Raw genomic sequence first — 13,610 nt, 5'->3', positions numbered from 1 at the left:
AAGCATGAGTCTCAAATTGCAAAGGTTTTCAAGATGGTCAGGGTTCAAATCCTTAGTTGGTCATACTTTCTTACACACCTTTTTATCAACCTTTTCACAATTCTTTTTTTTTCTTTACATAGGTTTTAGTGACCACCTTTTAAGCTTTTTGCCTCATTTTATTGTAGTGTCCATACTGAAAACCTTTTATATTCCAGTGGCGGGTCTAGAGGGGTTTCGACAGAAACCCCCTTTTAAATTTAGCTCAGGGGCAGTTTAAATTATATAAACATTGTTGCACTGACAATTTGTCATAGCAAACAACTAGACTATATACCACTGTATTTCAGTAGCATGCACATGTAGTTGCACTTAACTGACACCAATTATAGCTATTAAACCCTCAGCAACACTTCACTTTTCATCTCTCACTACATTAAAAACGATCGAGATACTCTAATAGAGCAGTCATGTAACTACTCTAATAGAGCAATCAAAGCTACAGCTTGTAGTCACCATCTTTGCCCTATAGTTAGCTATATAGCATTTATTTAAAGCATTGGATTTATTGCAATTGGTAACTAAAAATAGCCTAAAATCCAATCTCAAAACTTCTAAAGTCTGAAAATTTTCCGGAGAAATGCCTTATTCAGCAACACCAACTTTCAGAAACCCCCTTTTAAAAATCCTAGATCCGCCACTGTATTCAGATATCAGTAATGGAATCAGTGATTTTTGCAGCCAGCATATCGGTCATTGGTATATTGGAAATTTTCCATATTAGTGCACCTCTAATAGTCTCAAGAAATAAATTTTTAATGTAGAGCATTATTATCTAAATCATATTGCTTCCTATTAGGGATCTGTGACATACAAAGGACTATTTCATTTACAAACTATTTCATTTACAAACTATTTCTAGCAGGTTAAATGTGCTGATGTGAATACAAGCTATCAGCGGCGGAGGAAGTAGTTGATATGAGGGGGGGGCTGGGCTGACCCAAACTTATTTCTATAGTTTGGTAAGGTGAGACCAAAAAAAAGAAAAAGAAAAAAGAAAAAAGGTCGCAACCAACTGACAAGAGCTTTCCACCTCACCAGCTACCATTTCTAGCTGATAAACTACATAAAAATCCTTACATAGCTCGCTACACACTGAATACTTTATTAGAGTGACTGCTCTATTAGAGTATCTCGATCTTTATCACGGTTTTCAGCCCCACTCCAAGAAAGATAATTTCGGTGTGATATCATTCTGAGGGGGGGGGGCTAGGCCCCCCCTCAGCTGATCGAGGGGGGGCTTCAGCCCCCTAGCCCCCCCCCCCCCTTTCCGCCGCCTATGCAAGCTATCATACTCAGTAACTGAGGGATTCTTAATTGTGGCGACTGTTCTTTAGCCGAGATCGCCATATAGTCTTGTATAAAATTTTGGGGTGTGGACACGTACTACTCCTTCTGATCTGTAACTGACTAACTGTTCCATACATATGAAGCCGCTGAAACGCTTTGGTGTAGCAAATGGATATGCCACGTGATTCCTTGGATTTGTACAACAGACTGTCTCAGTTCTTCCCGAAATTATGGCATACATAATTACCTCACTCGCCGAAGCTCGCTGCGGCATCGATCAACTGACGGTATAGAGCTGTAGTAGACGACCTTGGGGAGCAATCGGTAGCTAGGATCGACTGGATTAGACAACACAATGAACAAACCACTCATACACAGTTCACTACAAAGACTCTCAACTGCCTCAGCAGAATACAATTATATTACAAAAATATCAAAGGGTCAATAGCATACATCTACAATAGACACATTAAGGCTACAATAGCATAAGGTGTATGCATAAGGTTTCAGGTCCACTACATTACTCCCGGTTCCATAAGAACATGTCCCATGTTCACTCATAGCCATCAGCATAACGAGCTGGTCTCCTTCTAAATGTCCTTGTTGGGTAGCGTCTTGGCTGATCCCTCATTGTTGTGGTGGGATTTGTGGGTATTTCTGCTGGTTGACTATCCATATCATCATCATCTAACAACTGTAGGTTTGTTCCTGGGGGTTCTGTGTTAATAGCTGGAGCTGGTGCAGGTGATGTATTCCTGGTTGGCTGGTTGCCTTGTGCAATTCTCATGTTTGGATAACATGGTTTAAGTCTGTCAAAATGTACCACTTGACGTTTCCTGCGACTGCGAGTGTCTTGAATGCAATAGACAATATCAGACAATTTCTTTACCACCCGGAATGGTCCAACCCAAGGGCAATTCAGTTTCCGGGATTTCCCTTTAGGAGCTGCAGGATTTAGTAACCACACTAAGTCATCCACCTTGTAGGGTTCTCCATGCACCTTTTTATCATATAAGGACTTTTACCTTTGGGCAGCTGTGTTCATTTCCTTTCTTGCTTGGGAGTATGCCTTCTCCAATGAATGACGTAGATTACTTGCATACTGGGAATGAGTCTGGGGTTGTTCTGTAGGAGTGCCATAGACAATATCTGCGAGTATTTTTGCTTCTCTCCCATACATCATATAAAATGGAGTGTAGCCAGTAGAAGTATGGGTGCTTGTGTTATAAGCAAAGCATACCTTTGGTAAATGATCTTCACATGAATTACCATGGTCATTGACCATTGTTGCCAGCATTGCCAAGATGGTCCTGTTCAATCGCTCCACTAGCCCATCACATTCCGGATGGTAGGGAGTTGTGTGTGTTTTACTTATACACAAGATCTTACTAATTTCCTTGATAATCAGAGACTCAAACTGTGCTCCCATATCAGAGTGAAGCTGACTAGGTACTCCCCATCTACAGAACACTGAGTCCACAATACAATTAGCTACTGTCACTGCATCTTGGCTGGGAATGCCAAAGGCCTCCACCCACCTTGTAAAATAGTCTGACACTACCAAGATGTACTTATTACCAGACTTACTAGGGGGAAATGGTCCTACTATATCCATTGCAATTACTTCAAGGGGGTATCCTGTCTTCATATTTTGCAAAGCTCCACATCTCCTTTGGCCGGTTCCCTTGCGGGCTGCACAGCTGGGGCATGTTCTGCACCAGTCACTTACACTCCTTGGCATTCCAGGCCAGTAAAATCGTTCTCTAGCCTTTTGCAGTGTTTCAGTTTCCCCCAAGTGCCCACTCAATCTACCCCCATGTATCTCACTTAACACCTTCTCTTGTAGCTGTGTGGGGATAATCATCTGGAAATTGTTCTTTGTGCCATCACTAGATTCAAACTTCCGATACAATATTCCATCCTTGATGACAAGTTGATCCCACTGCTGTACTAACTGGCGGGTGTGGTGGTTGCTTGCAGTAGTCAATTTTGCTGTTGGTGGTGTACCTGCTTCCTTGGCTCTCAAAACTGGTCCAATCATGGGATCTGCTAACTGCACTTCTCTAATGCTCTCATTTGGTTCACTGCCCTGTACTTGAGTAGCCATACTAGTTGGCACTAGTTCAACTGGTGGGACCTGTGAGATACACACACCATTAACCACAGTATTACCACTGGCATCACATTCACTATCAAGTCGTTGGCATTGTCAGCATGGCCGCCTGGACAATGCATCTGCATTCTGGTGCTTGGTTCCTCTACGGTGTACAATCTCAAAGTCAAATTCCTGAAGCTGCTCTAACCATCTGGCCAGCTGTCCACAGGGATCTTTGAAGTTTTGGAGCCAAGTTAAGGAGCCATGATCTGTTCGTAGCTTGAAGGATTGGCCTAAGAGGTATGGTTGGAACAATTTGGTGAAGACAACCACAGCTAGGAGCTCTTTTCTTGTGACACAATACTTCCGTTCAGCCTTGGTCATAGAGCGGCTGGCATAGGCAACTACCCTCTCAGCTCCCTCGTGAGTTTGGGACAAAACAGCACCGATACCATCCTGGCTGGCGTCTGTGTCCAGGGTGAAGGGTTTGGAAATACTTAGATGGGTGCCGATGTGAGCCGCTGCTTTAATACTGCAAAAGAATTAGCACATTCAGTGGTCCAAGCAAAAGTTCTACCACGCTCTGTCAGACGCTGCAAAGGCCTTGCAATGGAAGCAAAATTCTGGATAAATTTACGGTAATATGATGAAAGGCCCAGAAACTGCTGCACTTCTTGTGTGGTAGTTGGTGTTGGCCAATTAGCAACCTTCTCAACCTTCATTGGGTCTGTAGATACTCCCTCCCTGGATACTTTGTGTCCCAAGTATAAGACCTCCTTCCTGCAAAAGGCACATTTTGGCAGTTTCAAGCGAAGGTTAGCACACTGTAGTTTGTGTAGCACTGTACTAAGATTCTGGAGGTGGTCTTCATATATCTTGCCCAGCACAATAATATCATCGAGGTAGACAAGACATTCGGACCATTGAATGCCAGCCAGCACCAAGTTCATGAGTCTCTGAAATGTTGCTGGTGCATTGCAGAGTCCGAATGGCATACTTTAAATTCAAATAGCCCCTCCTGAGTTATGAAAGCAGTCTTGGCACGGTCACTTTCGGCTACCTCTACTTGCCAATACCCACTGATCAAGTCCAGTGTGGAGAACCATTGGGATCCTGCTAGCGTGTCCAATGTGTCATCTATCCGTGGTAGTGGATAGGCATCCTTGTGGATAATAGAGTTCAGTTTTCTGTAGTCGACACAGAATCTTGCAGAGCCATCTTTCTTTCTCACCACAACAATTGGGGATGCCCATGGACTTTTGGATGGTTGGATAACATCTCTGGCTAGCATGCTCTCTAGCAGTTCTTTTACCTCACTTCTCTGGTAAGGTGGCATCCTTCTAGCTTGTTGACGAATGGGCATGTGACTCCCAGTGCTGATAGTGTGACTGAGGTGATTGGTCCTCCCGAGGCCATCATCTCCAGTGGCAAAAATATCAGCATGGCTTAATAACAGACTGTAAAGTTTCAGTTGCTGTTCTTCGGACAATGTTTCATCACACTGTTCAACCATGTTCCACAACGCTTGTTGCTTCTGTAAAGGTATGTCAATTGGAGGCTGGTCTTCAGTGGCTATATCAACAGTTCTGACAGTACAATTATCAGCACAACTGCCCATCTGGGCAAGTTTCATACCCTTGTTTATCACAATTGGTTGAGGAGAAGGGTTGATCAATCTCACTGGTACAGTGGTGATTCCCCCTTGCTTAAAAGGTGTAACAATAGCATTAGCTACTAAGGCTGGCATATCATCTGATAACAAGGGTTCAACTATCCAGTTAACAGCTGGGTCTACTTCTCCCTCAAAGGGAATCTGCATGCCAATGTTTCATATGTGTAGTCTCTCACTTGCCTTAATGCTTACATTGCTGACATGTGCTTTGGTTTCCCTACTAAGTGGGATGGCTTTTCCCTTCATGTGGATAACACCTTGGCCTGTGTTAATAACACACCCCTGGCCTTCTAGAAAGTCCAAACCCATAATAGCTTCTGCACTCAATGCCTTCGCAACTAGGAAATCACCACTTACCACTGTTCCAGCTAATGTAACATCAAGTGTAGTTGCTCCTAGGACTGACAATGGGCTGCCCTCTACTCCAACTAAATTTTTATTCCAAGTTTCCAGCTTTATGTCTCCCATAGGTGTTAGTTGTGCCCACACGTCTTCCCTTATGAGACTAACTGCTGCCCCTATATCCACCATAAACCTTACTGGCACATTACTTACTATCCCAGTTACGTGATAAGCATTAGCGGGATCAATTGCCCGCAATAAAATTTGAATCATTAGAAATAAAATTGTTCACATGGGTCACACTATCCAAGCCCTCGTCTGCTTGACCCGACGCAGGGAGGCGGCTGTTAGTTTCCCGACTCAGCTGTTGATCGGCGGTTAGCACACCCCCTAGCATAATGTCCAGCTTGGCCGCATTTGTGGCAGACAATTGGTCCACGCCTTGTTGAGTCGGTTCTGTCTTGCCCCCTCGGTCTTGGAGTGCTGACTGCGTCGCTGCTTCGGTTATCCACTGGCAAACGTCGAGCAATAGTGATCTCCATCTGATCCATGCGTGACATGAGGGTTTGCAGCATTTCACACATCTTGTCGTCTCTACTCGCGAAGGAAGCATTAATGGAACTGTCCAAGCTAGCAACAGTGGATCCGGGAGTAGCAGAGTGGCGGCTTAGTGTCTGGTTTCCCAATGACATGGAGACATCGATCTCGAGAGTAGCACTGACTGCATCATTGAGTGTTCTAGGACGACGCTGGCGAACTGCAAGCGAAACTTCGGGCTTCTCTAACAAAGTAAGGTAACAGTCGACTGACAGCTTCTCCTTAGCTGTCTCATCCAAATCCGGAAATGCCTTGTCTGCTAAACTCCGTAAATTATCGGCTAGTTCTCCCCAAGATTCGTTTGATTTCCTCCCACGGGTCTGGAATTCGGCTGCATAGAGATCTCGCCTGCTCTCTGGCTCAAAGCGCCTCCGAAGGGCAACGACAGCTGAATTGTAGTTGTTTTCTCCTCGGTGGTGAGACGATTCCAAGCCTTCCGGGCCTTACCAACAAGTCGGACTTCAAGCCATAACAACTTGGTCTGATCGTTCCATTCGTTCATCCTTGACACACTGTTGAAGCGACCTATCCACTCGTCCCTATGGAACGCCGTTTGTAACAAAAATATACCTGACTCCAGCTACCTTATTATCGCCGATAATAAAACACCATCCTTATTATCGCCGATAATAACACTTATTATCGCCGATAATAACACTTATTATCGCCGATAATAAGACCTCGCCTTATTATCGCCGATAATAACACTTATATTATCGCCGATAATAAGACCTCACCTTATTATCGCCGATGATAAGACTACAGCTTTATTATCGCCGATGATAAGACTACAGCTTATTGTCGCCGATGATAAGGACTCTAACTTATTATCGCCTATAATAAGACAGCGCTTATTTTCCTAGGATATAATTAAGACAGCGCTTAAATTATGTCCTAGGACGCGTATATAGATCTATTAGCTTTTAGCATTAATAATATTACTGTTAGCTAGCTAAATCATGGCTGCTTCAGTGAATCATGGCATCAACAGTGAGCAGTATTGAGTTGAACAAGGTCGTAATTCGAGCAGACACCAGCTGATCTAGTCAAAAAAAATTTTTTTTTCGTGGATTTGCAAACACTCCCAAAATGTGTTTGCTAGATTATAAATATTTCAATAAAATTTTTGCTGATAACTACCCCCATGCAAAACTACTGATTTTCCCTCAAAGCATTTAGTACATATGGTACAATACCTAACACATGCATCATATGCAACTATCCAAAATCATCAATGTTTATTAACAGACCATGTTATGAATGGCACAAAACACACATGCAAAAATCATTAAAGTAATATACACAGCGTCCTGGCTACAACTGGTGTACTGACAGTCAACAAGCATTCATGTCCCAAGCATAGTCATCATCAGCTAAAATGGCATTGAACTCTTTCTCAAACTCAAGATAGCTGAGATAGGTGGAAGGCAGCTCCAATTCACACCCACATGTATGAGCAGTAGGTCGTCGGGCGAATTCTGATAAGCTGTTAAAGCTAACAGAAAAAATATTATTCTATGTACAGAAAATAATAGTCTAACAGCCAAGGATTGCCATGATAATAGTTGTGGCATATTGTTCCATGATACAGTTGAACCTCTCTAATCTGACACCTGTGTAATACAGGATCCTTTCTAATCTAACCAAGCTGTCATTTACCAACACTTTTGTATAGAAAACAACCTCTGTAATCTGACACATTTGTACTCTGTAATCTGACAAAAAATGGATTCCCTAGACTCGGAAATACATTGTTTTCAACCTTTGCAATATGGCAAAGATTAATAGCTACATTAACATCTATCACAGAGTATAAGTATTGAGCATCCAAGCATTTTTCGTAAAAGAAAAAAGCTGTAGCTAATAGTTGCAAATTAAAAAAAAACATTGTTCCTAATTTACTGTATAATCAAAAGATACTGTACAATGTCGGATTACACAGGTGAATTGACAGAATTGATGTCTCTGTGCATGAAATTGGAGAGGTTTGACTGCACAACATAGTGTCATGTAGATTCAAAACACGGTCATGCAAAACAAACTGATACCCTCTGTATATGGTGCAAAGAAAACTTTGATAGTTTTTATATGTATTATAGCTATACTCTCTTATATCTGTCAAAAACTTTGTCAAATCAGTATAGAAATTCTGCATCCTTCAAAATTTTGTGCTGTACAGTTAATAATATATTTATGTTGCAACATACAACATAGCACATAGACAACTATAAGTGCATACCTATATGCCATAGGGAATTAGGTCCAGGAACTAAGTAAGGTCTTCGAGTTGTAATCCCCCCTGCCACCTAAGAGCAGTGTTGATGGGGTCTACAGACCTCAGTGCATCTCGAACACGAGCTCTAGTCACCCTATACCCCATTGACTTAAGTCGGCCTAGAATCAACTTTTCTCCTACACCAGGAAGTGTATTCTTAATTTCTGACACTCTAGTTCTAAGTTCTGTATCAGTCAGTTCCCTGCCTGGTTCATCCAGCATTCCAAATTCTTGACGTCTCCTATACAATGTCATCCTGGAAACGCCCAACAACAATGCTATGTTGGTCCATGAAAATGATAATGAACGCAAATATTCAAGTTGTTCCTTTGCTACAATAAATGGAGATCTTCCTCTATCTACACTTTCCCTTGTTGCAACTCTGTATCGCAAAGATTCTGATACACGTTCCATTGAGGCTATGTATCTCTCCCATTCTCCAGACAACTATCTCTAATATGTTACCAAGCTCTCGGCCATATTGTTCTTATATCCGGTCACAACTTCATGGTACTCGGGCTGGACAAGTACTGCACCATTTTCCAAATGTGCCTTAAGGCGAGAGACAGTAATAATGCAGATTTCCAACCTTTCTATATATTGCATAATTAGCATAATTTTCCGAGCAGTTTCCAAATTGGCGACCGCTTTCGCGAAGAAAAACTGCAATTTTGTCAAAAAATGCTTCCCATCCCCATAGTTGAGATTCACGCGAAGTAGCTGCAGCCATGTAAGCCTTCTATGACTAACTTAGTGTGATATAGAGTTTTAAAGCGCTAAAATATACGCACCTGAAAACATAATTTAAGCGCTGTCTTAATTATTTCCTAGGAAAATTAAGCACCGCCTTATTATCGGCGATAATAAGCTGGAGTCTTATCATCGGCGATGATAAGCTATAATCTTATCATCGGCGATAATAAGGATGGTGTTTTATTATCGGCGATAATAAGGTAGCTGGAGTCAAGTATATTTTTGTTACAAACGGCGTTCCATACGTCCCAGCCGTTATCCCCATCGAAGGCGTCTGCATGGCGTGATAACGGGTCTAGAAGTTCTGGCCACTGTCACTGCTTCCGGTTGCAATTGTGCACCCTGCGAGTCCTGTCTTGAATCCATAGAGGGGGTTGCCGCCAACTGCACACAAGGGATAAACAAAGCGAGAAACTACTGAGTACAAAGCAGGATCTGACCTGTTCGGGTACCGTAACAAGACCACGGTAGCTACCACGCAGGTTTAATCGCTTCAGGTGTATCCTGCCGACTACGCCAAATATAGTAGGCGACCTTGGGGAGCAATCGGTAGCTATAGGATTATTATTATTATTTATTATTAATTAGCAAAGCCCACCAGGGGCAACACGCTAATGTGCATTACAAATCACAAATTGTTTAGCTTATCTATAATGTTCTTAAAAGTGTCAAGGTTAATTGTGTTGATGTTGTCAATTTTCAAGTTATTCCAATCAATAATTGTTCTTGGCAGAAAAGAATACTTATATAAATCAATTCTGGATTGCAGCTGTGCAAATTTGAGGGGATTATTGGCACGAGTATATGATACAGGGGTTGGCTGGGGTAAACAATGGTTTGGTAGCACCAGTAAGTTTCTTACAATCTTGAATAATAATATAAGTCTAGCATTTCTTCTCCTACTTTTTAAACTTGGCCATTGAAGGTAATTAAGCATATCTGTAATACTGTGTTGTTGACTGGATCTGTGCCATGGTTTATTAAGAACAAATCTTGCAGCTCGGTGTTGGATCATTTCTAATTTGCTAACTGTTGTTTGGTGATAAGGATCCCAGATAGCTGAGCAGTATTCAATAGAAGGTAACAATAATTGTTTGTATAAGTGTTCTTTGATTTGTATTGGGGCATTATATAAATTCCTTTTCAGAAATCCAAGAAGACGGTTTGCCTTTCCACAAATATAGTTAACATGAGGTTCCCATGATAGTGTATGATGGAGGCGGATACCAAGATAGGTGTGCTCTGATACAATATTCAATGGAATATTAGACATTTTATATGTAAAAGTGCTTTTACTGTGGTGGGTTGTAAATTGTAAAATATTGCATTTGGGAATGTTAAATTCCATCAGCCAGTTGCTAGCCCATTGTGTTAAGGAATCTAAGTCATTTTGCAGTATTCTGTGATCGTTGGGCGTAGCTATAGTTTTAAAGAGTAGAATGTCGTCAGCAAATAATCTAATTTCACTCTTGATGTTTGTTACAATATCGTTAATGTAAATTAGGAACAACACAGGACCAAGTACGGAACCTTGTGGAACACCAGATGTAACTTGACATGTAGAAGATCTAGAGCCTTCTACTACAACCTGTTGGGTACGACCATGAAGGAAGGACTCTAGCCACTGTAAGACAGTTCCTCTTATACCATAGTAATTTAATTTGTAGAGAAGTCTAGAATGAGCTACTCGGTCGAACGCTTTAGAAAAGTCTAATATAGCAGCATCAACTTGCAGGTTCCTGTCAATATCTTTTGCAATGTCATTAACAGTAATGAGTAGTTGAGTCTCACAGGAATGTTTTGATCTAAATCCAAACTGGTTGTCTGAAAGAATATTGTGGTCCTCCAAATGCTTCATAATTTGACTCACGATGATATGCTCCATTGTTTTACAAACTACTGAGGTGAGTGAGATAGGACGGTAGTTGCCTGGGTGAGCTTTGGAACCTTTTTTAAATATTGGGGTGACATAGGCATGCTTCCATTGTAATGGGACTTCACCAGATTCTAGTGATTGTTTGAAAATATGAGTTAGAATGGGAGATAATTCGGCAGCTGTGGCCTTCAGTACATACGGATGCAAGGAGTCAGGTCCTGGGGATTTGGATGTGTCACAGGTACTTAACAAGTTGTAGACTCCTTGTTCGGTAATCTCAAATGTAGGTAAAGATGGAAATAAGGATGGACCTTTGTCAGGAATGTTACTATTATCTTCGGATGTAAAGACAGACTGAAAGTGTTGATTGAGGGTGTCTGCTTTTTCCACAGGATTGGTTATGATATGACCATTTATAGGATTTATTAATGTACTAATACCATTGTTTTCTTGTTTTCGTGACTTGATGTAGTGCCATAAAGACTTTTTGTTACTGTCTGGTGATGAAGTTAGGTTTGTCAGGTAGGATTTGTGTTGGTACTTTAGTTTATGATCTATCTCTTTTTGTAATGATTTATATTCATTCCAGTCACTATCTCGACAATAACGTTTTGCTCTTCTATAAACTCTTTGCTTTTTACGTACGAGTCGTTTTAAAGCAGAAGACAGCCAGGGAAGGTGAATTCTTGTACTTAATTTCTTGGTAGGAGTATGAGTGTTTATTATTTCTTGTAAATTTTGTAAGAAGAAGGACCAATTTTCATCTAAGCTTTGGGGTGATGCTTGATTTATTTCAAAGTAATCATGTGACAAGTCTGATAATTCCTCTCTTATTTTTTCCCAGTCAGCTAGCTTGTAAAGGTAAACAGTTCTGGGATGTTGTTTGATTACACGTTTAGGAATCTTGATGGATACTAAAACAGCGTCGTGGTCACTCAAGCCTGGAAGTGGTTCACATGATATCACAGAATTAGGATTAGTAGTAAAGCATAAGTCTAAAACATTTTGAGCTCTTGTAGGGAAGGTGACTAACTGAGACAGTAGGTAGTTGTGTGATAAGTCAATAAGTCTTTCACGAAAGTGACATGATACATAGGAATTTATTAGTGTACTGTTTTCCCAGTCAATACCTGGACAATTAAAGTCACCTCCAAGAATGATGTGAGTGTGGGGATACTTTTGCTTAATCGTGTCTATGGAAGACTGCAAGTTGTCGAGTATTGTATCACTTGAGTGAGGAGGACAGTAAAAGGAGCCAACGATAAAGTCATTGTTCTTGTCAAGATGAACGTGAGCCCACACTATTTCAATAGTTGAATTGTCATTAATTTGTGTACATGGTATAGAGCTCTTTATGGAAATAAACACACCACCACCAGAAGTGTTTCTGTCTTTTCTGTATGTTTGATAATTATTTGGGAAAACCTCAGAGTTTAGAATAGATTCATTCAAATGTGATTCTGTCCCTATAATGATGTCAATTGCATAGGTAACCAGAAAAACGTCAAGTTGGGTTCGTTTGTTAGTAACACTACAGAAATTTACAATAGATAGTTTCAAATCACTTAATACATTATTTGAGTTTGGGTTATTAGTAGAGTTATTAAATACCTGTGAATTTGAGTCAGGATTTGAGTTAGTTATAGTGGAAACAGGGAGTCAGGATGACTCCATGCTTGTGGCAGAGGTATTATTAAGTGGCTGTGCTGATACAGTTACATACTCTAATTTGTTACCATCTGTACTCACTTTGCAGTGAAGCTTGTTGTTGAGGTATAAGGAATCATTTCTTATTTTGATGTATCTCCATTCGGTACCATTGTCAATTAGGGATCTCCTCTCCTTCAACAATAAGCGTTCCTTTTGACGCTCCTGGGGAGTTAGGATAGACTGGATTAGACAACACAATGAACAAACCACTCATACACAGTTCACTACAAAGACTCTCAGCTGCCTCAGCAGAATACAATTATATTACAAAAATATCAAAGGGTCAATAGCATACATCTACAATAGACACATTAAGGCTACAATAGCATAAGGTGTATGCATAAGGTTTCAGGTCCACTACAGAGCTATTTCCTAATCCTCTTTCTTCTGAAGTGTAGCTAAGCCTATTGATTGCTGAAACCATAGGGCCCCTATTCGGTGATTATTAGTTTCTCATCCACCGCCCGCACGGTAAGCCATTATTTACTCTGTGCAAGCTCAGAAAAACACGTGATGCCAAACTCTATAATTTTTTGTTGATGAACGCTACAATTCGCTATATATCGCCAGGAGAACTGTTGTTTTCCTTAGTAAATTGTTGCAGTGCCAGTTGCAATCGTGTTCTATCGACTTCGCTTTCAGTTGACTGTCGAAAAACAGTTGGCGAGTCACGAAAAGTAGAATCAGCTGGTGAAGGAAATGTTTGTAGTAAGAAAGAAAGACAATTTGAACAAGGTCTGTACGTCAGTGTGAAAATAATGGCATAATGGCAATACCCTCCCGCCCACATCATAATAATTAGAAAGGCTGGATGAGAAACTAATAATCACCAAATAGGAGCAATGGACCACACCCAAATCGCCATGTTTTTGTACCAGACTGCTTGATGTTGCAAGTTGAATCCCTCGCTAAATTCATGTCAAGACTTATTAATACGTAAGTAAAATAGATGCCAGTGATA

The sequence above is a fragment of the Dysidea avara genome, chromosome 5 (assembly GCF_963678975.1).
Source record: "Dysidea avara chromosome 5, odDysAvar1.4, whole genome shotgun sequence".
NCBI lineage: Eukaryota > Metazoa > Porifera > Demospongiae > Dictyoceratida > Dysideidae > Dysidea > Dysidea avara.
The sequence above is the reverse complement of the archived record's forward strand: the minus strand, read 5'-3'. Positions refer to the sequence as shown.